Raw genomic sequence first — 26717 nt, forward strand, 5'->3', positions numbered from 1 at the left:
CTCTTTGGAGTTCCTTAAGGTTAATTCCTTCACCCTCTATTCTTTTCTACTGACTTCTTACTTGACATCTTGGGTGAAATCCTGGCCTAAGTGAAGTCAATGGCAAAACTCCCATTAATTTCAATGGGGCCAGGATTTCATCCCTTGAGCCAAGACCTTGCTTATGCCAGTATGAATTTGGTCCTTTAACTTGAACCTCAGCTACCTATGGTCTTGAACATCACCATTTTAGGATGATGATGCAAATACAATCCATGACATTATACCTGGTACCAAAATGTTCCTCCTATGAGAAGGCTGTGAGATAACATTCATGAACACAAATATCCAGTTTCCACCTTATTCTTCATCATTTACTCTAATTTACTTCCTTAAACTAGAATGATAATACTAATAATGATGAAGTCAATACTAATTTTATTGATACAAAACCCACCAGGGACATAAGTGCTTGACAAGACACTGGCTCTGCTCCTGCTCCCATTAATTTTAATGGAAGCAGGACAGACTATTAAAAGTAAAATTCTGTTCAGATCTCCAAGACAGATAATCTTCAGTTTCCTGCACAATTCAGCTGAAGAATTTACTCTAATGTATTAAACCTGAGTGTCCCTGTAAATGGCTCGCTGAATTGTTTTCATAGAGGAGCTCAAGGTTATTAGCTATCAATTCAAAGGAAACCTCTGCATCTATCACAAAGCAGGAACACAGACAACTTCTTTACTTGGGGAGCAGGAGCAGAGTTAAAAAATAAAACAGCTGTTCAATATCATTTCAAGGAGTAGTTTTGTACCATAATTAAATTTGTCCACTCTTTATAAAGTGAGATAAATGAGCTTCTGTTCCAAACTCAGTATTTCCTTTAGTTATTAATGCAATCTCTATTTTAGGGGAGGGGAGCATACAGCCTTCACCCCCCAAAAAACAGTTATCTATACCCGCACAAGATTTCACTGAATCTTCTTGAAAGAGGAGCTACAAAGTAGCCCTATAACTATATTTATACTTTTTCAGACACTTATTTCATAAGTAAATTTACATCTATCTTGTTGCGTGCTGAGTGAAATCTTGTTGTTGGCCAAGTTAAAACCACAGTGAGGTTGATGGGCTTGAAGGCACCTTTTCCATTAACATAACTTTAAGGATAAATTAATCACCACCCAATTTAAGACAAAAGGATCATGCAAACCCACCCAGGAGTTTTAGACCTGGTTGAGCAGAGGGACGTTTACTGAGTATCATTACGTGCATGGGTAGCACAGAGACAGACTCAGAGGCAGGCAGAAAAGCCACGCCACAGCCTGTAAGCCCAGTGTGACCCTGAAGGAGCCTGGGTCACAAGACTGCATCAGAGAACATACCAAATCATCATCAATTTCTACTCCTAACTGGAACATCCCAAGCGCCCCAAACTTTGACTAGTTGCTCAGGTCAAAAAGGGATAATGGCATTTTTCAAGCACAGTTACATTAATTCTTATTTATATTGCAGTAGCACCTAGAGGCTTTAATCAGGTTGGGACAGCATTGTGTTAGATAGTGCACAAATGTATAGTAAATACCATTCCCTGCCTCCAAAAGCTGATAGTCTAAAAAAAAAAGACTTGGACATAACAGGTGAATGAAACAAACAAGTGGGTGAAGAGGGGAGGGGGTAGAGAAGAATGCTGGTGTAAACAAAACTAGAAAACTTCAGTCTGGACTGACTAACTGTGTGCACAATTCACATCATTCTTCAATCATCTTCCATAAAGTATGCTATGGCTGATCTTTTAGGACCTAATCTGAAGCACATCAAAGTCTATGGGAGACTTTCAATTTACTTCAATGGACTTTGGATCTGGCCTTTAATCATTTCTCATTAATGCAAAGTAATTAGGCACAAGGAATAAAATGGTTCTTCTCTGGGTAGTCAAAGCACTAGGACTGCAATTAAAGTTTGGAATTTCTCTTTACAGCTGTAGGATGTGGATGTTCCAAACGTAATGAAAACACAATGTGTTATACATGCAAGTGCATATGTGCTATCACAAAATTTAAAATGTTTGTTAGCATAGGGCACGTATTGCTACGTAAATAGAAATTGGAGCATATGGTTTAAACAAAAAATGTGCTTCAAAAATGATAAGCTTGCGTATGTCTTTGCTTTATCAATACACTCCTAAAAGTGTTCCGCTCCTACTAGAAAAGCCACAGCTTTACACTCACAACACCAGCCTCATACAATGTTGACTATCCTCCTCTGAATTCTAGCATTCTGTTATGGCACACTGAAGTTTTTCAAGTATTTCTGGTTTTGAACATTGTTTTCAACATGAAGAAAAGGAGTACTTGTGGCACCTTAGAGACTAACCAATTTATTTGAGCATAAGCTTTCGTGAGCTACAGCTCACTTCATCTGATGAAGGTGCCACAAGTACTCCTTTTCTTTTTGTGAATAGAGACTAACACGGCTGCTACTCTGAAACCTGTTTTCAACATGGAGACCAACCCTGACACATGAATATGCTTCTGAATATTCCTTCCAGCGTTCCTTCTAGATGTTTTTCATCTTTGCCCCCAGTAAGACTCACATAAATTGGCAGAAACAGGAGGGTGCCTGGTAACTTGGGGAAACAGAGTATATTCCTGTCCTGTTTGAAATTTACAACCAGCAAACTGCTAAGCTTTAACATATTTTATTCTGCTATGTGGAAAAAGCCATTTTTCTTTTAAAAGTTGGGGTGATGGAGGTGCTGGTATAACCTCAGGAACAAAGTACACTGAACCACACCTCCTCTTTAATTACTTTCATTATTTAAACTCTATGAGGTCAGGATCATGACATTTTGAAGTTTTACTATGGAAAAAGAAGAAAAATAAATGGCATCAGCATATATTTTTTCAGTTAAGAGACAATACTCCAAAAGCTCCAAGGCCAGCATCTTTACCCACTGAAAGGCAAGGCAAAGGTTTATCTGTCATTGCAAGATTTTTGTCTAACACACACTACAGTATTATTCCTGGAGGACCTTAGTAAAAAATCTGTTCTCTCACAAACAACAATTGCTGGCATGGATCGAAAATTAGGCCAGCTAGTCTCACAAATGAATAATTTGGAGGCATAAGAGGTAGTGGTGAATAGAGTGTGATGGAGATGGGGATAAAATTAGAAGCCTATAACAGCAAATGATAATCACGTATCATATTCCTCAGACAATTCTGAAGAAAAGAGAACTCTATAATTAAAGACAAAGTCTAAAACATAAACCACATTCTCTCACGCTCACAGTATTATAATCGTAGCTCTGCCAACCAGTAAAGAGGGCAGGAACCCTGTCTTTTAAGCTAATGGGTGGTGAAAATATTGCAATTAGAAAGTAGATAGTTTTTCTGTGTCTAAGAAATGTGTGTCTAGACCTGCATTTTATGCTTGCCACAAAAACAGGTCTCTTGGATAGCCGTTCAGTGCAGTAGCAGTAGACCATTTGGTAGGAAAACCCTGAGGAGAATCTACTTTTCCATAGAGAAAACAAGCAGGAATTAATTCAAGAAACTGGAGGCAAAAACAACATAGTGATTTTTCATTTTTAAAGAAGTGATATAAAAATGGTAAATGGGAAAATAAAGGAACTGTATTTCAGTTCTAGCTACCCTCTCAACACATGACCCCATTTGAAAAATATCCAATCTAGCCTAAAACTGAACTGGTGTCCAAAAATTGTCCCTGCAAAAATATCTGAAAAATATCCTGGTGTAATATTTTTGGGGGAGTACATCAGCAGAATGATGGCTGGATTGGAGCAAGCAACCTACATATAAGGATATGGCAGATTCTGATTCCAACCTTCCTATAACTCTTTAAGGATGAGTAGTTCCATATTTATCATACTTACTGATTTTATTAAAGTTACTGAGTCTTTCTTGTTTTGTTTATTTATTTATTGTATAATCATTGCATCTTCTTGGACCCATAAATTTCAGATTTAGTACATTTAGAATGGGAATGCCATTGCTGATTTCTTTGATGAGATTTCCAGATGAAGAGGTTCCTTGATAAAATATAAACATCTCAAATTATTATTTCTGTCAAACTCTAGGATTCGTGTTTCACTTCTGCATATCAAGAGGACAGAACATATAATACGAGGGCATTGTTTGGTTTACAGTTTTTATTATTATTTTTCTCTATGTATGGCTCTGAAATTTGATCTGATTCGCTCTTTAAACTTAAAGAAACACAGGAGGAGATAAGATAAAAGGGTGATTTAACATTGAATGAGGGACTTTAAGTAACATCTCTGGGAATTATATTAGGTGTTCATGTGGAGTTTGGTTCTGCAAGATGCCAAATACTTACAGCTACAGAAACCCTGGCAGGATTGGGTTCACACAGTCTCTCTCAAGAACTGATACCATTTCCCAACTAAACAGTTCACATTTTCTATGATGTTCACTAAGCATATTAAAAAAGCTAGTCTTCTATGTACTTTGAAATACCACATCTTTCAATACACATAAATGGCTTCAAATGTCACTGATTTATGTTTGTAAAAAAGCTAGACAATTACAGAAACTGAACACAATTATAAACAATGCATGTAGGGAAACAGAACCCTTTGTCCTCTGCATACAGCAAAATACCCCTAACAAGAGATAAATTTTAAAGAAAGACCCACTTACTGATAAAGCCCTTAATTAAATATGAATGTATGCAATGTTATGACTGTATGCAAGGAACCAGAAGAAATCTTCTCTGCATACATAAAATTAAGTTAACATACTTTGATCCTTTTAACAATAAATTTTAGATTTATTTATTAAGGATTGGCTGACAGCATGATATTTGGGTAAGATCTGAGATTCATAGACCTGGGGATAATTGTCCTGTCTTTTGGGATTGGAGAACCTCACATATGGTGAATCAGGTTTTCAGTAACCCCTCACTATAGTAGACTTTGTTGTCTAGATGGAAGCCAAGTGCCAATAGGAGAGAGTGTTTGGCTTCTTGTTAACCAGTGTGGTAGTACAGAAGCTCTTTGTTACTGGCTTGGTAAATATAATGATAGAATAAACCAGCAGTTTTGGGGATTATCTTACTTATTACTTGCAGTCTGCCCTGAGTGTGGCATTCTTAGTGTGGCCCATCCATGTACCTGGTCACAAGCCCTATCAGTTAGTTTTAATCAATGTAGTCAGTCTTCTTTTAATTCATATAGTTTGTAATACACTCTTTGGAAATATTTCTCTCTAACTAATTTTGACCTTTCCTTAGAATATTAATTGTTTCTTTGTTTTGCTAGTTGAAGTGAAATCAGTGGGTTTATCATCACTTCCTTGTTTGTGCAGAAGTTAAATGTGATGGTACAGCTCAGTTGCAAAGTTAACAGGAGTGATGAAGCGAAAGACAAAACACTTAACCATTGTGGGCCATACACCAATGTTATAAAATAAAACTATTCCTGAATTATGTAGTGTTGACAACTCTTGTAATTTTATTGGGACTTTAATGACATTTGGTGTTCTTCTTAAAACCCCAGCTCTTATGGTCAGCAAATTGAAGGATAATCTGTTCTTTTTTTAAGGTAAGTTTCTAGCCATTGTGGATGCAGAGAAATCTTGAAATCATGGGTGCACACTAAAGACTCAGAAACCAGCCCTCCTGGCTCTGCTACTTCTGAACACATTCAGTGCCTGGGAATTGTCTGCACTACTTATTCATCTGGTGTTGTACTTTGTCTGTAATTGTGTAACAAAGTGACTGACTGTCAATCCCCTAAATATCTGTCTGATGGGACCATTCCTCTGGGTGGACATGAGCTCTGTTCAACTAGTCTGCTTTGGACATGAAGTGCTCTCAGCGACCTGCTGGGATTTTATTCAGACCAAACACAACAGAACAGAAGTGTCTTTTGGAAAGGACAGGATGCTTTTGGTGGCCTCCCTCCCACCAGTTCACATGCTACTGCCAGTGGGTTGTTGGCTTTGATTTGGACATGGAGATGTAGGCAAGACTTCTGTAGGGGTAAGAGTGTTAGGTGGGTTAGATTAGATGCCTTCTCTTTGACTGAGACTGGAAACTGCATGCACCCATTCTCCACATGAGTTGCAGGCACTCCTCAGGAAAGCACAATTTTCAGATTATTTAAAACATGTTCATAAACCTATGTTATACAGGTTTCATAAGAGGGTGAAAACACAATGCATCACAGTTATTCACGAGGGGCCAGAATGTGCTTTGTTCTCACACTGGTGTACGAGCAAGGAACTTCCTTAGCTCTCAAGGGATTTGGATTTTCCCCTGCATGGCCACTTCATAACTGCTCACCTCCACCCAAACAGTAGAACTCTTCAGCTGCACAGTGGCCCTTCCACAGCTACAGAAACCTAAGATGACAGTTCAGCAAAGCACATAAGTATGTGTTTAACTTTAAACGGCTGAATAATCCCACTGAAATCAAGGGGACTAAACAAAGGCTTAAAGTCATGAATGTGCTTACATTCCTTGCTAAATTGTTTCCTTTATGAATTTCACCCTAAATTATTAAAATAATTAGCACAATTAGATGTTAATGTATTCCATTTAATAGTTTAGATAAAGAAAAGAATTCACTAAGCCATCAGTAAAACAACTGAACAGTAATTTTTTTTAGTCTGACACTGTCTCAGAAGCATGATGGTTCAGTAATATATTTAGTTTATCAATTCCAATTAAGTTATTATCAGAAAGAAAGAAAGAGAAAAAAATTTGAACCTACAGATCTGTCTACATAAGCTCCAGGGAAACCAGTTCAAGTCCATCATAATTGTTTTAATAGGTTCAATTTCAGAATGCCTATTTATAACAAGCCTAACAGTTTTCCTTTGTACAATCTCTAATTTATTAATTAGCATCAACTTCACAGGTTCCCAAATGGAAAGATTATTTTATTATAATATGAAAGATTAAAATGCCAGATTTTTAACCATTTTATAAGCAAATTTCCAATCTTATTTTAATCCAAGGAAGACTTGTGAGAGTTGTTTTAGGAATGCTGATGCTGACAGTTCTAAATCAACTATCAGTAGGATCAAATACTTATAGTCCCAATTTGTACTGCCTCTTCTATTTAAAGCTTTACAGCTTTACTTTTTGCCCAATTAACCTTTCTGAGACTGATATTCAGGAATTTCCTGTGTCATAGGGCATGTCTACACTGGCAAGTTTCTGTGCAACAAGTGATACCACTTTTATTAAAGCACTGGAATTAAACTGCTGTTGTGTATCCACACTGTGCTCCTTGTGATTGTGGAGCGCATCCACATTAGCAGCTCTTGAACAGCAAAGAGAGCAGTGCATTGTGGTAGCTATCCCACTGTGCAACTGGCCGCAGGGTGCTTCGGGAAGGGTTTGCAATGCTTCATGGGGCAGGCACAGCACCACATGATGCAGGTTTCCCAATCCCATTGTTCCATGGGCATCCTCCTACATGGTGAGCTGCTTTTCCAATGAAGTGGGGGATGGCAGAGTGTGTGACAGGGAGTGTGTGTGTATGTTGGGGGACAGAGTGTGTGTCAGCATGCTGTCTTGTAAGTCCAGACAGCAACAGGAAGCAACCAGTCCTGAGGCAGGGTGAGGGGGAAACCCCAACATCAGCCCCTGCCTCCCTCTCCAGCTCTCTGGACAGCAATCTCTCTCTCTCTCTCACACACACACACACACACACACACACACACACACACAGACACACACACCCCGCTTCTGTGTTCAACAGCATGAGCATTCCAGATTAATGGTTTGCTTTGTGTCCCGGAGCAGATCAGCATAGCACACAAGAGCTGTCAGAAATGGAGCTTTGAAAGGGGAGGGGCTCAAGCCTTCAGGGCAGCCAGCCGAGTTCAAAACAATGAGCAGAGCGGCACTTGAGCGATTATGGAATACTTCCAGAGGCCAACTGATTGCTTTCTGTGCTGTAATGTGTTTACACTGCCAGTACAGAATTGGAGCCTCTGCCCTATAAGGCTTACGACTCTAGTTGAGATGGGTTTTTTGCAATGCTGTAACTCAGGAGTTCCTGCACACAAAGTGGCCTGGCATCGTGTACACCTCGGGAGTTACAACGCAGAAAGCTGCTTTCCTGTGCAGAAACTTGCCAGTGTAGATAAGACCTTAATTTGAGGCATAAACAAACAATTACTTGCATTCATCAACACTTGTAAAAGTCGTAGAGTCAATCAATGTTAGACAACAATGATGGACTTAAGTCAGGGCCTCATGTGGTGGCATTGTAACTTGCCTTGGCTCTAACTATGCTGATTAATTTAGGACATATTGAAAGGTGCCTGTGTTTTGTGCAGTGGCCCTGTTCCACATACACCGTCCACCTCCCACTTGCACAGACATTTAGAACAGGGCAAAGTCTCTCCCTAAAGCCAACTACAATTATGCTCCACTCCCATTAAGGCAATCTAGTTTTTCAAAAAGATGGAGACAAAAATTTGCAAATAGAAAATAAGGAGCTATGTTCATCTTACAGCTGGGTTATTGAACTCTCTTATTATTCAAACATTATCCTGTATTTTATTTTAGAATTTCTGCGGATTCATAGAATCATAGAATATCAGGGTTGGAAGGGACCCCAGAAGGTCATCTAGTCCAACCCCCTGCTCGAAGCAGGACCAATTCCCAGTTAAATCATCCCAGCCAGGGCTTTGTCAAGCCTGACCTTAAAAACCTCTAAGGAAGGAGATTCTACCACCTCCCTAGGTAACGCATTCCAGTGTTTCACCACCCTCTTAGTGAAAAAGTTTTTCCTAATATCCAATCTAAACCTCCCCCACTGCAACTTGAGACCATTACTCCTCGTTCTGTCATCTGCTACCATTGAGAACAGTCTAGAGCCATCCTCTTTGGAACCCCCTTTCAGGTAGTTGAAAGCAGCTATCAAATCCCCCCTCATTCTTCTCTTCTGCAGGCTAAACAATCCCAGCTCCCTCAGCCTCTCCTCATAACTCATGTGTTCCAGTCCCCTAATCATTTTTGTTGCCCTTCGCTGGACTCTCTCCAATTTATCCACATCCTTCTTGAAGTGTGGGGCCCAAAACTGGACACAGTACTCCAGATGAGGCCTCACCAATGTCGAATAGAGGGGAACAATCACGTCCCTCGATCTGCTCGCTATGCCCCTACTTATACATCCCAAAATGCCATTGGCCTTCTTGGCAACAAGGGCACACTGCTGACTCATATCCAGCTTCTCGTCCACTGTCACCCCTAGGTCCTTTTCCGCAGAACTGCTGCCTAGCCATTCGGTCCCTAGTCTGTAGCTGTGCATTGGGTTCTTCCGTCCTAAGTGCAGGACCCTGCACTTATCCTTATTGAACCTCATCAGATTTCTTTTGGCCCAATCCTCCAATTTGTCTAGGTCTTTCTGTATCCTATCCCTGCCCTCCAGCGTATCTACCACTCCTCCCAGTTTAGTATCATCCGCAAATTTGCTGAGAGTGCAATCCACACCATCCTCCAGATCATTTATGAAGATATTGAACAAAACCGGCCCCAGGACCGACCCTTGGGGTACTCCACTTGATACCGGCTGCCAACTAGACATGGAGCCATTGATCACTACCCGTTGAGCCCGACAATCTAGCCAGCTTTCTACCCACCTTGTAGTGCATTCATCCAGCCCATACTTTCTTAACTTGCTGACAAGAATACTGTGGGAGACCGTGTCAAAAGCTTTGCTAAAGTCAAGAAACAATACATCCACTGCTTTCCCTTCATCCACAGAACCAGTAATCTCATCATAAAAGGCGATTAGATTAGTCAGGCATGACCTTCCCTTGGTGAATCCATGCTGGCTGTTCCTGATCACTTTCTTCTCATTCAAGTGCTTCAGGATTGATTCTTTGAGGACCTGCTCCATGATTTTTCCAGGGACTGAAGTGAGGCTGACTGGCCTGTAGTTCCCAGGATCCTCCTTCTTCCCTTTTTTAAAGATTGGCACTACATTAGCCTTTTTCCAGTCATTCGTCATAGACAATCCTGCATTTTATTGTTCTTGAAAAAAAATGAGCGAGGACAAACACTACTTTTCATACATACAGATATATTACTATCAGGTTTGAATAATATATTTGCTTGCTAAAGTGAGACAAAATAACTGATCCTGGTGAAAATAACACTTATTTATCTGCATTACTGAGGATCTGAAAAAAAATATGTATTTTTTCCCTCAAAAAATCAATTATAGTTCTGATTTTGTTTCTGCATCAGAAAGGAACATTTCAAAACCTCAGTTTTTCTGCAGAATGGCATTACTGTTTTTTGGCTAGCCCTAGGACTAACCCTCTGAAACCTTTCCAGTTTCAGACAGCTGGAAAGGGAAAGTTCATACACCTTCCCTTTAGTAGCAATTCTTGGCAACTGTAGATACACCCACAGTAGGGCTTTCCTGCTCCTCGGGGTCTCATGTCTGCTGCCCCTGAAGAAGGTTCATAAAGCAGGCTTCTGGGAGGTGTGACAGGGTCAGGCCAGATGGCTACAGAAGAGTGACAGAAGGCAGATATATTAGCCCCAGGTTAAGTAGGCCCCTTTTCCCTGAGTAAGGTAACAGGGAAGGTTCTCGAACAATCAGGAACTTTCTGGAAACAATTAAGGCAAACAGGCTGATTAGAACACCTGCAGCCAATCAAGAAGCTGCTAGAATCAATTAAAACAGGCAGACTAATCAGAGCACCTGGGGTTTAAAAAGGAGCTCATTTCAGTTTGTGGTGTGCGTGCGAGGAGCTGGGAGCAAGAGGCACAAGAAGCGGAGAGTGAGAAGACATACTTCTGGAAGACTGAAAAGTACAAGCATTATCAGACATCAGGAGGAAGGTCCTGTGGTGAGAATAAAGAAGGTGTTGGGAGGAGGCCATGGGGAAGTAGCCCAGGGAGTTGTAGGTGTCATGCAGCTGTTACAGGAGCCACTGTAGACAGCTGCAATCCACAGGGCCCTCGGTTGAACCTGGAGTAGAGGGCAGGCCCGGGTTCCCCCTATCCCTCCATCCCCCCAACTCCCTACTTGATACCAGAGGAGTTGACCTGGACTGTGGGTTCCACCAGAGGGGAAGGTCTCTGGCCTGTTCCCCGATCCACTAGGTGGATCAGCAGAAACTGCGGGGATTGTTCTTCTTCCTTTTCCCCATGCTGGCCAGTGATGAGGTTAACTGAGTGAATGGCAGATTTGAGCCATGAAAGTGGCCAAACTGAGGGCTGCTGTGAACCTCTGAGGCGAGCAAATCCGCCAATAAGCACATGACCCACCAAGGCAGAGGAGGAACTTTGTCACAGAGGTCAAATGCTTGCTCCAGCTCATATGCCTGTGACTACAGCTTGAGGTTTCAAAGTGCCCAAAGGGTCAAAGATGCGTACAAGCACCTCAAGGCCTATGAACTACCAAACAACCTCATACTCAATACATCACATTTATATTGTAGGTGACACGTTGGACAACAGAAAAAAATGTGCAAGGGGAAATTGCAATCAAAGGCCCCAACCACTTTTGTAGCTGCCTTGGAGTAGTCACTTTGAGGCAATGAAAGTACTCATGAGCCTACAGTTAGTCTTAGTCATGATCAGGGTCTAATTTTTCAATGACAAAAAGGATAAGAAAATTATAAAATAAATAGTGTCACAAACAAGTTTATAATAAGTCTCAGTCATTAATCAAAGGTGAATAGTGAGGACTTTTCTTTCTAAGTTATTTTGAATGGGTGCAAAGGTGCTTTTCAATTTTTCTTTGAGGGCTTTTTATACTCCAGTTGTACATATCTGTTCAAAGTTTGTATTCATTGTTAATGTTGAATATATGTTTCCAATTTGTTTCTTTGTTTACCCTTTTATTTGTGTGCTCAGTTTCTCAATTCAAAGCCCTTGTTACTGTTGGGTACTGAAACTAAGAAATTGTTCTTGTCTTTACAGGTAAGTGTATCCATTAACAAGTACTCTGAAAAATGTACCATGTGCTCATCAGAAAAAGTAACTGTCAATTTGATGAAGTACAACTCACATCTCATTAGTGTTGAGCACAGAAGCAATATTCTACATAAAAAATGACTGCTAAAATATTCACAATTACCAGCTGTTCAGAATCCATTTTATATAGATAAGAAACATGTCAAATTTAATTTATCAGATGCTTTCTGCTGTCATACTTTTCTTTCGTTCAATGTACTGAAAAGTTATAAAACAACCTCAGTGTTATTCTAGACATGTATCATATGGGCAAAAAGAATAACAATCTATTGTGCACCAAGATATAATGAAAACTATATGGATGAATAATCTTCTGTAGGTTCTCTCACTCTGAAGGCTGAATAAATTATCCATTTCAGGGACTTAGTCTTCCAATATGTTTAGATATACTTTTGCACATTTTTGATGCTATCATAATATAAATAAGTAGTCATTTAAATGTATCTGAATATACAATATTTGGCATCTTTATTATAAAAACTTTCATATCCGGCATATCCCTAAATAAGAATATTACCCTTTTGTCAGTGTGGTAGTTGTGTTGGTCCCAGGATATTACAACAACAATGTGAGTGAGGTAATATCTTTTATTGACCAACTTCTTTTGGTGAGAGAGACCAGACAGACTTGTCTCTCTCACCAAATGAAGCTGGTCCTCACCCCACTTGTATCTTGAATACCCTTATGTCAATCATCACTTCAAAACAAAATTAAAAATAGAATTCAATATTAATTCACATTTACAAAATATACTCAAATGCTTAGGAAGATTTAAAAAATAACCAGATATTAAACAACAGAGAACAACAGTGGGATTAGCAGTAATAAGTATTGGAGAAAGTATAGGCTGTAAGAGTCAAATTAATGGGTTAGTTTTAGATTCAGTGCAACTGATAAATGAGGTCAGGTGGGTTTCAGAAATTTCTGAAACAGGCTTTGCTTATTCTACCACCACTTTGCCTGACCAGGAGCAAGTGTGGGGAATTTGGACTTTAGACAGAGTTTTAGGAAATGAGGTTGGAGTCCTCTATACACTGGGATGGGGAACACTATTTTGAACTGTAGATCAATATTGCAAAGCTGTAACACAACCTGGGAAAAAAAAGAGATCACTCTTATCCATAGATCAATTGACAGCATTTAGATATGGTTTAATTAGAAACAATTAACTCTATATAGAAATCTGTTAAATAGTTCTAACCCACACACCTTCCGGGTGCTCTATCCCATCTAGTGGCACCGAGACCACTTAGAGAGAGCTAGATTAATGAGTCTGCTCTACAGCCTTAGCTAAGAGGCATATGGCTTTTAGCTCAGGCAGTAGAGGCTCATACATTCAGCTACAGAGGTCCCAGGTTTGATCCTGCCTGCCAACAACCAGCATGTTGGTGTTACAAATGGGGGCTTGTCTGGGATTTCAATTGGAAAGTCTCTGAAGCTCTGGACGCACTTCCTCAGCTAGGGAAAGTACATAACACACACACTTTCCAGGTGTGGTGTTCTTTCCCATCTAGTGGCAGAGACCACTTAGAGAGAGAGAGAGATTAATTAGTCTGCTCTATAGCATTAGCTAAGATCTATATGGCTTTTAGCTCATGCATTCAGCTACAGAGGTCCCAGGCTTGATCCCGCCCGCTGACGACCGGAGTCTGTCAGTGTTACATAGTTATGGGACAATAACTATCTAAGTTAAGGGACAATAATTATTTAAATTATTCTCATAAAATGTATACACACACACATACTTTTGCAAGGGGAAACTGCAAAGGCCTCAATTCTACAACCATTTCTGTACACACACACACGTTTCCTTGGTTAACTACTGTATAATATACACTGTTCCTACATACTTTTGTAAAACCATTTTTAACTACCCCATAAACATCAGTGTAAAACTAGAGTAATACTTATATTCAGAGATTATTATAGGAGAAGGGATGGGAATAAATAGGGATCTGACCAGCATACTAGGTTCCTAAAACTAATTAAGGAGGTACCTGGAACCTCACCTCTTTACCCTGTGTATTTTATACAAGATAAATGAAAGGTTGGAGGCAGCTAAAAATATATAGTAAACTGCCAGTTTGTTCCTAGTTGGATGTTTCAGGCATCTACATGGAAGAGCTGGCTGAGAAACAGCTTCTTTGCTATCTAGTGTCTTGAGTTGTAGCTGATCAGATTTGGGGGCAGGAACAGAAGAATTGTGGGCTTGTGATAAAACCATGAAGATTGCCACAGTCTTGGGACATGACCTAAAAGATTTTCAGATATGAGGCCATCACCAACTGATGCCATGTTGCCTGTGGCAGCAATTTTAACAACACTGTCATAATCTGCAAATGTTGTTGTATTACTGTTGTGGTATATTCTTGGTTTGCTTCAACATGACTTTAAAATTGGTCACATTTTGTACTACGTTTGATTGTCAACATGGTCTTGGCTGAATTTAATCACATTTCTCTTTTTTTCTTTCAGATGCTACTTTGGTTGTGTGAAAGCTGCTTGGTGATTGGGTAATATTAACTGTACAGAGTAACAAAAGATGTGAGATTACTATTGGCTATTACTAGTGCTTCAAACATGTCAGAAAGATACAAGCTTGTTGATGGATCTGGATCTCAGAGACATTCCATTCCACTACTGACTAGGGCATCTCTGTGCTTTGTCAGAAAGACACAGTACAGTGTTGATTAACCCAGCAGAACCAAAAGGAAAGCATGTTCAATATAGCTATCGAACTCTTGCAGAAAGTATCAGATGTTTCCATAATCTGAATGCACTTCCTTTGTCCACAGATAAACGTAGATTATATGATGTTGATGGTATTGAAAAAGACTTTCAACAAGAACAATGGACATTGGCACAAATTCTGCTACATCAGATTTAATAGGACCAAATTTAAAAGGGCTGAGAATAAAAACCCATCACCAGAATGCCGTGGATCACTCTGGCATGTTACAGAGGAATAAGTGACCCACACAAAAACCTCCAGAAAAAGAGGCATGCTCTATTTCATCAGAAGACCTCCATGAAGCTTCTAACGTCAGCCTGGGTAGTCGAGTCCGCAAACATGCACTTTAGCTGCTAGACTACCACTTGCTTGCAAACCTAAGTGCAGGGGGCTTAATGGCCCAAGAGAAAAAGTACCATGCAAGATGTCTGATGTCTTTCTACAACGAAGTCAGGGAAGAAAACTGAGAAAAGCAAAACAGATGATGTTGCATGGGATTGCCTTTGCTGAACTCATAGCATACATTGAGCAGACAAGAAAATGAAGGCATGGCTCCAGTCTTTAAACCAGCTGACCTCACAAGGTTCCAAACAGCTTCGGATGACACTGGCTCAGGGGCACTTAGCACTAAACTAAAAACCTGTTTCTTTCCATATCTCCAACCACACAAATAAGGACATGATGTACTCCTTGCCTTCAACCAGGATATTGGACATGCTCTCCAAAATCATGTGAGGAAGACTGGGATAGGTGAAGTGCTTCTTTGTCGCACACACTAAAACTTATCCGAAGGGAACTGTTTCAAATGAAAACAGTTTACTGTAGAGCAAGCCAAATCTTTGCTTGTGTCACTATGAGCACTGATATTCAGGATATAGAATGGTCCAAATGTTAAAAGTGAGTCTGAACAAGTTTCCATTCATCCAGCTGGCTTTACTTTGGTACAACTGTTTCAGTACAAAAGCAATATCAGTCACCATGAAGAAACAGAAAGCTTGTACCACAACGAAGCTCGAGAATCACCTTTACCAATCTACATTGCTTTGACACTTCATGCAAACATGAAAAAGTGAGCTAGTAGTTACTTTCTTAAAACTTAATTTGTCCATCACCTGTGACAGAGTGCTGGTCATCTCTCCCAGCATGGCAAACAGTGCATGCCAACACTTGAAGGATGAGAATATAGCTTATCCTCTAAAGCTCTATGGTGGTCTGCTCACTACTGAGGCCACACACAACATAGACCACAATCCCAGCTCCACCACAGCAACAGACTCCTTCTTCAGCATCCCAGTATTCAAGTGAGAGAGCTGTCTGTGGAATTCCCACCCCAGACTGTGAGACTGCACATTAGAAAATAAGAACAGCCATACTGGCATCAGACCAATGGTCCATCTAGCCCAGTATCCTGTCTTCCAACAGTGGCCCATGCCAGGTGCTTCAGAGGGAATGAGCAGAACAGGTAATCATCAAGTTATCCATCCCCTGTCACCCATTCCCAGCTTCTGACAAACAGAGACTAGGGACATTTCAGAGGATGGTTTTGCATCCCTGCCCATCCTGACTAATAGCCATTGTTGGACCTATCCTCCATGAACTTATGTAGTTCTTTTTTTGAATCCTGGTATAGTCTTGGCTGTCACAACATCCTCTGACACAGTTCCATGGGTTGTACATTGTGTGAAGAAATACTTCCTTTTGTTTGTTTTAAACCTGCTGCCTATTAATTTCATTGGGTGACCCTGAGTTCTTGTGTTTATGAGTAAATAACACTTCCTTATTTACTTTCTCCACCCCAGTCATGATTTTATAGACCTCAACCATATCCCCTCTTAGTTATTTATTTTCCAGGCTGAAAAGTCCCAGTCTTTTTCATCTCCTCAGATGGAAGCAGTTCCATACCCCTAATCATTTTTGTTGCCTTTTTCTGTATCTTTTCCAATTTCAGTATATCTTTTTTGAGATGGGACGACCCCATCTGCATGCACTATTCAAGATGTGGGCATACCATGGATTTATATAGAGGCATTGTGATATTTACTGTCTTATTATCTATCCCTTTCCTAATGATTCCCAACATTCAATTAGTGTTTTTGACTGTCTCTGCACATTGAGTGGATGTTTTCAGTTTTCAGACACGCATTGAAGAAAACTGTATCATCACTTCATCACTTCTTGAGTCTTAGAAAATTGTCCTCCCATTGAACTTGAAGAAAACCAATGCTCCCATGCCAGCTGCAAATGGTGAAATTAAGGCTAACGGCCAATTGATTACCCAAGTCCTATAAGACATATGCAGGTAGCTTGAACAAGTAAGGCAAGCCATGTGTCTGAATACCTTCAATTAAAAGTTTTTCCTGGACAGCTTACCATGCTTGTGTCATAGGACCTCCAGAGAAGCCCCAAGGTTGACAATATCACAAGGATAGACTCATAGAATAATATCATTGTAGGACTGGACGGGACCTTGAGAGGTTATCTAGTCTAGTCACCTGTACTCATGGCAGGACTAAGTATTATCTAGACCATCCCCGAGAGGTGTTTGTCTAACCTGCTCTTAAAAATCTCCAATGATTCCACAATCCCCCTAGGCAATTTATTCCAGTGCTTAACTACCCTGACAGTTAGGAATCTCCTTTGCTGTAATTTAAGCCCATTTCTTCTTATCCTATCCTCAGAGGTTAAGGGAAAATATTTTTTCTCCCTCCTCCTTGGATCTTCTCTTGGGATCCTCTGGCACAAGTATTTGACTCAATATATTGCTTTCCTTACAGAAGCTGATTTTGTGAAAAATCTGTCTGCCCCTTTCAAATTTATAAAACCCCTCTCTTACACTATAATTACCATTATTATTTAGTCAGTATCAATAGTTGCTATGTGCCTTGCAGCATGAGAAAGAGTTCATGACCCACAGAGATTACAATCTAAACTATAAAACTGGTTGAATTATTCAGTGCAAAAAATTAACTGACAATGTAACCCTTTTATTCTGAAAATAAAACATTAAACATGTCCCAGATTCTGTGTATATTATTTGTCATTAGCAGTACTGAGTGAATAATGTGGACAAATTTCAATCTAGGGTCTTCTTGGATGTTGTTGAATTCAGCTATTTGCTATTCATTTTTTGTGCTTTGTGACTGGTTTCTTTGGTCACATAGTATTGTTTTTGCCCTCATTAGATGATTAAAAATTTTGAAAGAATAGAACAACAAATTATGAATAGTGGAGAATGAATGGTAAATATTTTGGCTTAAGCATGTATATATGTTTGCATGCACAATAGGGCATTAATACAAATAGCCATTCCCCAGAAGGGTGTACAAGCCAAATGCAATTTGTATGAATAGCATGGGGAATGAACTTAACAGACGTTTGGCATTCAAATGAATGTTCACCAACATTGTTTTAGCAATATGTAACCTACAACTAAACGTTATGAGCTTTGAAAAAAATCATTCCCCCCCTTAGTAAAAATAATCTAATTGTTTACACATAGTAGAACCTTGGCTCCAAACTCACTCTTGTAATTGGGCCTATCCACCTTATCCTGACACTCAAGAAGCTACATTAGGCCCCTCCTTCCATACAGTGATATTCCCCTATTCCCAAGAGACAAAAAAGGAAGTATACATAGGAAAAGCACAAAAGTGTAGGGACAGAATCAGGAAAGCCAAGGCAAAGAACTAGTTACAGTTGGCAAGAAATGAGTCAATAAGAAGGGGTTCTTCAAATATGTCAGACAAAAAAGAAAGATCAAGGACATTTGGGTGTGCTGCTCAATGGAGAAGGTGAGCTGGTAATGGAAGGTGACAGGAAGGCAGAGATGCTGAATTCCTACTTTGCTTCAGACTTCTCACAAATATATCATGACTGGACAACTAGTGAAGTTACTATAGACAATAAAGGGGAAGGTATGTGGATCTGGATAAATAAAGACGACTTCAGAAACCTTCTGACCAATTTGAATGAATTCAGAGCAGTGGGGGCAGATGCTTTTGCCCGAGGGTACTGAAGGAAACAGCTGAAGAAATCTCTGATCCACTGGCAATAATATTTACAAACTCATGGATGATAGGAGAAGCTACTAGAACAATGTATAAAACAATCAATTTGCAAATACCTGGAGCATGAAGGGATCACCACTAGCAGCCGGCATGGATTTACCAAGAACAAATCATGCCAAACCAGGTTTATTTCCTTCTTTGACAGAGTAACTGATTTGGTGCATGGGGGAATGTGGTGGACATAATATACTTGGACTTCAGCAAGGCTTTTGACAGTCTCACATGAAATTCTGATAAATAAACTGGAGAAATGCAGTCTAAACAGAACTACCATTAAGTGGCTACATAATTCGTTAAACAATCACAAACAAAGAGTATCTATTAATGGAATGATGTTGGTATCTTTATTAGTGACTTGGATGCAGCTACAGAGAGCACACTGATCAAGTTTGCAGATGACACAAAGCTGTGGGGGAGGGAGGTTTGCTAATACTTCAGAAGACAGAGCTAAAATTCAAAGGAGATCTTGATAAACTGGAGAACTGAGCTATAGACAATACTATGAAATTCAACAAAGAAAAATGTAAGGTGCTACACTTAGGGAATTAAAGCCAAATGCACAATACATAATGGGGGGAAACTGCCTTGGCAGCAGCACTGCTGAGAAGGATGTGGGGGTTGTGGTGGATCACAACCTCAACATGAGTCAGCAATGTGAGGCTGTTGCAAAAAAAGCAAATGCAATTTTAGGTTGCATTAACAGAGGGATAGCATGCAAGTTACCGGAGGAGATAGCACCGCTCTGCTCAGAGGTGGTTAGGCCTCAATTGGTAACCAATTTTGGTCAACAATGTATAGAAAGGATGTAGAGAAACTGCAAAGGATCCAGAGGTGAGCGGCAAAGATGATCAATGGGATGGAATGCAAGCCATATGAGCAAAGGCTGAAGGAACTGGGTATGTTTAGTTTGGGGAAAAAAGGAGATGGGGGGTGGAGGGATATGATAGCGGTTCTCAAGATATTTGAAATGCTGCTATAAAAAAGATGGAGAAAAGTTGTTCTCTTTTGCCACCAAGGGCAGGACAAGAAGGAATTGGTTCAAACTACAGTATAGTAGATTCAGATTAAATCTCAGGAAAAACTTCCCAATGTAATACCAGTAGGACAATGGAACTGACTGCCTTGGGAGGTTGTGGAAGCTTCTTCACTGGAGGTTCTCAAAAGAAGGCTGGATAGCCATCTGTCTTGGATGGTTTAGACACAACAAATCCTACATCTTGGCAGAGGGTTAGACTAGATGCCTCTTGTGGTCCGTTCTAACCCTCTGATTCTAATTCTAAAAACTTAAAGTAAACCTGCATTGAAACCATAGACATTACCATTTACTTTCTAACCCTTGCTCGCTTTCAGACTCAATCCGTTCTCTTTGTGGACCACAGCACACAAGTGTGCTGTACCTATTCACACTGTGGTTTTGGGGAAAACATAGAAGTGGGTTAGTAGCCACAATGACAGGGAACTGGAAGTGTGGAGAAATGGAGTTTCTATCAAGGCGGCTCTAGAGGATCCTTATGCATGGATCTCATAAATTGGGTAGATCACAGGTCGTTTTCCTGGAACAAGGCAACCTGTGTGTATTTTCAGAATTTAGTCTGCACGGGCTTTCCCCCACATAAAAGGACCATCTGGCTCTTCATTTCTTTGGCACCCACTAAAGGCAGAAATATTACATTAGAAAATATCAGTTCTTTAGATTCAAGATGACTGTCATGAAAAGTTTTGTTGCCAGCTAAACTCCCACTGATGACAGATGTAGCCTTGAAAACATCATCACTTACAGCCCCCTTCCACTCCCAACAAAAAAATTCTGCATCAAGTTTAAGATTAATAAACATAACAGATGATAATTTTCCAGTTGCATAAATGTACCCTTACACGTTTAAAACCAGATTCAGAAAAAAACATAGCTGACAGAAACAGATTATTCAGAACTGGCATGTTGGGGAACCATGCCATATTTTCAGTTCTTGTCCTTACACTTACAATTAAAAACAAGTAAAACTAAGCTTCATTTATTATACTCTTTCTGAAAATGCTCAAGCCATGAACATTCTTACTAAACATTTTATCAAAGATGTTACTGTCTAGACAGGGATTTGATATAAGTACTTCATACCATCAGGCACAAAATAATCAACGATTCTGGCACAGAAGTATAAAGTTGGCTGCAACAAAATCAATAATGGCATGAATCATCGTGTCCTAGTTACGCTAATTATGCTTCTAACTCTAACTGTTAATATTATCTGAATAAAATACAAGATAAAAATATATTCTCTACAGCTGCCATTAGTTAAGTGCTGACAACTAATTATCAACCTTTTTAAAAAGTACTAGATGTTTTATTAATGCACTGCATCAGTAGATGATTTGGGTAGATAAAAGTAATTTTTTATTTAAGAATTCCCCCATAACTTTAAAACCTAAGAAGATCTTAACCTGAGATTTTATACATTCATAAATTATAAACAGATATACATTAATTATATAAAATGTTACCATTCATTTTACTTTAATCGATATTCTGTCCTTTGGTATTTTGTAGGTTGAATTGGGATATTTCAACAGTTTAAATAAAAGTTGAGAACTGACTCAAATAGGCTTTTTCATTTGCTCAGACTATGCCACTGGCAGGTTTCAGACAGATGTGAATAAGCAGGTAGGTTCTGTTCCCCAATGCACAGTTAATATTTTAATCAAACAGGCTAGGAAAAAGCTTATTCTCTGGCAGCCGTAGTAAAAAAATATAGGTCCACACAAATGAAGTTTAATTGACCAATTAACACATCAGTCCACATCCAACATGAGGCTCAAATGGTAATTGATATGGTCTCTGACCAAGACTTAGGAAAAAACAAAGAAGAAACCTTCTCCCCTGACCTGGAGGGTATTCAGTGCTTCAGACTGAGGCCAGTGTATGCAGGAAAAGAACTTTAGAATTTTAGTTAGTATCATAAAATTCCAGTTATGTACCTCAACATATGAGGTCTTAGAGCTTTTATTAAAGAACCTCCCAGCAATCTATGACAACACTTCCCTTTGCAGTATTCTTTTAAAACAGTATTCTTTTAAAGTAGCAGTTGCATATTCTCCTGTATTTTAAGATGCAAATGGCTGATCTGAACAAGAGGAGAAGATTAGGGGGCTGGTGCAGAAAACTGGTCCAATTTTTTTCCCAACTGAAGTGGGAAGCCTGTTTTCATTTTCAGCCTCAGGTCAGCTACGCCAGTCAAGATTTTTAAGTGCGAGTCATACTGATAGCTTCTCCTTAATAGAAGGACATATAACCGATCGATTTAAAAAAAAATCATAACCAAATTTGCAATCCAGGACTAAGTCATCTTAAAAAACCAACAAAACACACGAGAAAACCCAACAGAAGGCCAAGAACCCATAAAATACGAGCTGAAGATATTGTTAACCTCCTCTGAACCATTTGGCTGGCATTGGAAATCCTTCTGTAAATTGTTGCAGATTAGACAAATTGAACTTAATCTAATGGGAAAGTAATAGAATTCAACAAAATTCATGCCATGTATGAAACCCATTGGGTAATATTCAGACACAGTAGAACAAAAATTATGCTAAACATCTAAAAAGTGTGTGTAATGTTTATCCCTAAATATTAACAAATATATGCATGTTAATTATTGCAAAAATCAGGAATCCTTCAGCTAGGGGCACAAAACTTGAACAGGGCATTCCATTTTATTTATGTATTTAAGCCTAAGGGACCCCACTACAAACTATACTCAAGCTTGTGAAGCAAATAAAACTAATAGTATGAAGACATTATCTTTCAAGTACATATTTGCTAAGAGTAACCTTTTTCCATACCTGCAATTATCTTACTCTAAACTGATTGTAGTTGACATATGTAATTAATGCTTACAAAAGGACAAACCAGGAATTAAGGCAGGCAGCAATTATTTGAAGTGTAATGTCTGCCAGATTAGTGTTGGCACAATGAATGCTCATTGTGTATTAACAGTTTATGAGAAATACAATAAGAGCTCTTGAAAGGCTGGTTTAAAAGAAAATGTAACATAAAACAGTTTTTAATAGAAAACTGACAAGTTCATTGGTGTGAAGATGCTGGACCATCCTGAGAGCCCTCAGGTTTATTTTTAGTTCTGTTGTAAGGGTTAATGAGCCTCTGAATTACTCAAGACACCCTTCTGCTGGCATGTTTTCCTTCAAACTGGTTTTCTTGTGCTGCATCAGGACATGATCCACACCTACTGAAGTCAACGGAAAGACTCGTTGACTTCAATGAGCATTGGTTAGGCTCTTAGTATTTTACTGCTAGTCCCATATAAAGTTATGGCCTTGCCTCGATTAGGTCATCTTTCTTGTTTGATTTTATGTGCACCCTGCCTTTCATGGCGAGTTCTCTTTTCTCTTCTAGGATTTTGTGAAGTTCAGAGAGGCTGCTTCAGGAAGACCCTCAAAGATTTAACAACTCACCCATTCACACACCATTCTTTTATTTAAAGAGAAATGTACTTCAAAATCAAAAGGTCAAAAGTACAGGGCATTTTTCTTAATTATAGAACCACAGCAGGACTCCCACAATAGCCAGAGAAAGAGTGCAGCCTTACAGCATGTGAAGCCACTATATAGTGTATATATTCAGGTTGGGAATTTCAGAAGAACATACTAAAGGATAATTATATTGCTGCTGTAGCAAAACTATAGTTTCTGCAAAAGCTTTCTGGTAATTCACCCTAGTGATTAAATCATAATAGTTACTGTGACATGAGTCATAACCTAGCATATTTGTCTTGTGGTGAGTTGCAAATGCAACAGTGAAAATTATATTTTATTATGCATGATTAAAATCACTGTCCTGAGATTTAAATTTCCCGTTGTAATTAATGTCAAGCTCTTTAGGTTGGAAGTGACTAACATTTCTATTCAAGTGGCTCACTGGAGGCCCTAGGCACAGGCGAGATAAGCCAACTATTATTTTTGTTTGATAGAGTGTCAACAATGTGCCTGGCTCCGTTTACGATAAAAATGGGGATGACCCCTGCACTGAGAAGTTGAGAGGGCACGCTGTGGAGGATACAAAAATATTTATGTATCATGTGCAATGCCTGGCCACCTCCTCCCTGTCTCACTCCCACCTGTCCATTATGTTTCTTTTCACAGAGCTGTTGGGTGCAGTGGGGCCTCCTTTGGCCAGATGGCACTGCTGCTTCCCTGTCCCTACCACCTCTCTAGGGTACAACTCAGAACAAAAATGGTTGGTTTGATGCCAGCTCCTGGTCTTCAGTTTGTGAATCGCACATGGTTCAAAATCTACAGGGATTAAGCACCTCTACCCAAGGCATACTCCAGGTCAAGTTCTGCCACAAGGAGACTGCAAAATCCCATATCTCATTACAAACATCTATTTCCAACATTCTCCAGCACTACCCTAGTACAACATTACTCAATACAGCCGGGGTAATCAATTATTTTTTGTCAAGGTCCCAATTTCTTGGTCAAGGTATAGTCAAAGTCCAGACTCCAGAGAAAATACAAAAATAATAATGATAATAAGTAAATAAAAGATTTCACAGACCTTACAAAAGCATCTGGACATCCAGCTTTGGCCCACGGTCTGCCTATTGACTACCCCTGCATTACAGGAAATACTTATCAGTTGTGACACAATATAGTTAACTATAATCTTACAAGATCTACATATATTCATACAAACCTGATATAAAGTTTACACTTTGTCAAGGTTCCTCCCCCACTCTGAACTCTAGGGTACAGATGTGGGGACCTGCATGAAAAACCTCCTAAGCTTCTCTTTACCAGCTTAGGTCAAAACTCCCCCAAGGTACAAAATGTTCCACCCTTTGTCCTTGGATTGGCTGCTACCACCACCAAACAAATACTGGTTACTGGGGAAGAGCTGTTTGGACAAGTCTTTCCCCCCAAAATACTTCCCAAAACCTTGCACCCCACTTTCTGGACAAGGTTTGGTAAAAAGCCTCACCAATTTGCCTAGGTGACTACAGACCCAAACCCTTGGATCTGAGAACAATGAAAAAGCATTCAGTTTTCGTACAAGAAGACTTTTAATAGAAATAGAAGTAAATAGAAATCACCACTGTAAAATCAGGATGGTTAATACCTTACAGGGTAATTAGATTCAAAACATAGAGAACCCCTCTAGGCAAAACCTTAAGTTACAAAAAAGATACACAGAAATAGTTATTCTATTCAGCACAATTCTTTTCTCAGCCATTTAAAGAAATCATAATCTAACACATACCTTGCTAGATTACTTACTAAAAGTTCTAAGACTCCATTCCTGGTCTATCCCAGGCAGAAACAGCATATAGACAGACACACAGACGCTTTGTTTCTTTCCCTCCTCCCAGCTTTTGAAAGTATCTTGTCTCCTCATTGGTCATTTTGGTCAGGTACCAGTGAGGTTACCTTTAGCTTCTTAACCCTTTACAGGTGAGAGGATTTTTTTTTCTGGCCAGGAAGAATTTTAAAGGGGTTTACCCTTCCCTTTATATTTATGACACACTTAAACAGATATAAACCTGAAGCTTGATATGCTCAAGATATTATATAATATCAAATAGTTTAAGCAATCAGAAAACATTTTTAGTCCTCCAACATATTAATTTCTGACATATTTAATGGAGCCTGGGATGCTATTCCTTTCCAAATATTTGCTAAACACAAACAATGTGTAAATATACAGTCAACATATTTTCATGACAGAACAAAACAAATGGCAAAGTTAAGGTTGTTGAGGAGTCCAAATCAAGAGGGGTGATTGAGAGTGATGAAGGATTATATTTATGGATGTATCTATTTGGATTTATACAAGTGTTGTGACAGGGCACCTATCCATACCCTTTAGGTCCTTGGACATAATTAAAAATATCTTAAAATAATACTAAAACTGAAGTACAGTGCAGCAGTCCAATTCAATACACCCCATCACCAGATAACTTAGAGTCTAAAATCATTCTCTCCTCAACTGCTCATCACTCTTTTAATTCTCCACCATTTTCAAATGCCCGGGGAAGATACATACACTCTGCAGCATGTTCTGTAGAGCACCAGGTTCAGACTATTTCAGGCTAATGCTGGAAGTGAATTTCAAATCTGTAGGACACCAGTGAATGGCCTAACAGTGGCCCCTTCTCATTTATACCAATGGTGTTTCAGCTCAAGTATCTACTCTGACTTCAGCTGGTAGCATGGTACAGGAGAGAAGTGGTCTCTCAGACAAGAAGGTACTAAGCCATTAAGGGCTTTATAAGTTGTAACCAAAAATGCCCACTGTTAGGGGGCTTATTCCTTCACCCACTTACTTCCCTGGTCCTTCTCGCATGAACAGAGAGCAACAATACCCGAAGTCCAAAGGTGCAAACAATTCGATGTTTATTGGGGTGAACTTCTAGCAAGCATGATTCCAGTTTCCTTCCTTAGTACCCTTCTTCCCAGCTCTGACACCACAGAGCCTTACACCTGTGTCCCTGTTCCCATTCCTACCCTTAGCCAAACATGATTCCAACTTCCTTACTCCCATTCCCTGTTCCCATTTCCCCCTTTAGCAAAACATGATTCCAATTTTCTTACCCCCATTCCCTGTTCCCATCTCCCTTACCCACATGCCCATGCCCACGCCCACTCACTTCCTCATTGACTACAGATTATATAGTAAAACTTGAGTTCTGCTTAGCTATACCTTAACCAATCATTTTCCTGAAATTTAACTAACCAATCCTAACATATTGTAACATGATTATGTAACCAATTATATCCCACCACCTTAATTAGTTTACACCCAGCAAAATTAATTATACAGCAGACAGGAACAATCACAGAACCAGACAGAGATTATACAGACAAACAATAGCAAAGTGGAAACTATAACGACAAGACAATACAGAAGTGAGGGTTTCACATCCCAGCTATTG

General features: G+C 39.4%; 1 protein-coding gene across 16 annotated transcripts in view; it reads right to left on the bottom strand.

Annotated features, from left to right (window-relative positions):
* Positions 1 to 26717, bottom strand: part of RALYL (RALY RNA binding protein like) — a 612319-nt gene that overhangs the window by 489803 nt on the left and 95799 nt on the right. For 2 of the 16 annotated variants that reach the window (XM_073330697.1, XM_073330689.1), the window contains exon 3: positions 24344 to 24399. The exons of 13 other annotated variants lie outside the window; for them this stretch is intronic. The gene's annotated coding sequence lies outside the window, so the exon portion shown is untranslated. Of the gene's footprint in view, positions 1 to 3874; positions 4031 to 24343; positions 24400 to 26717 lie in introns of those variants that run through there. One more of the 16 variants, XM_073330688.1, reaches the window with a different exon arrangement.

Source organism: Lepidochelys kempii, chromosome 2 (genome assembly GCF_965140265.1).
Source record: "Lepidochelys kempii isolate rLepKem1 chromosome 2, rLepKem1.hap2, whole genome shotgun sequence".
Classification (NCBI taxonomy): Eukaryota; Metazoa; Chordata; order Testudines; family Cheloniidae; genus Lepidochelys; species Lepidochelys kempii.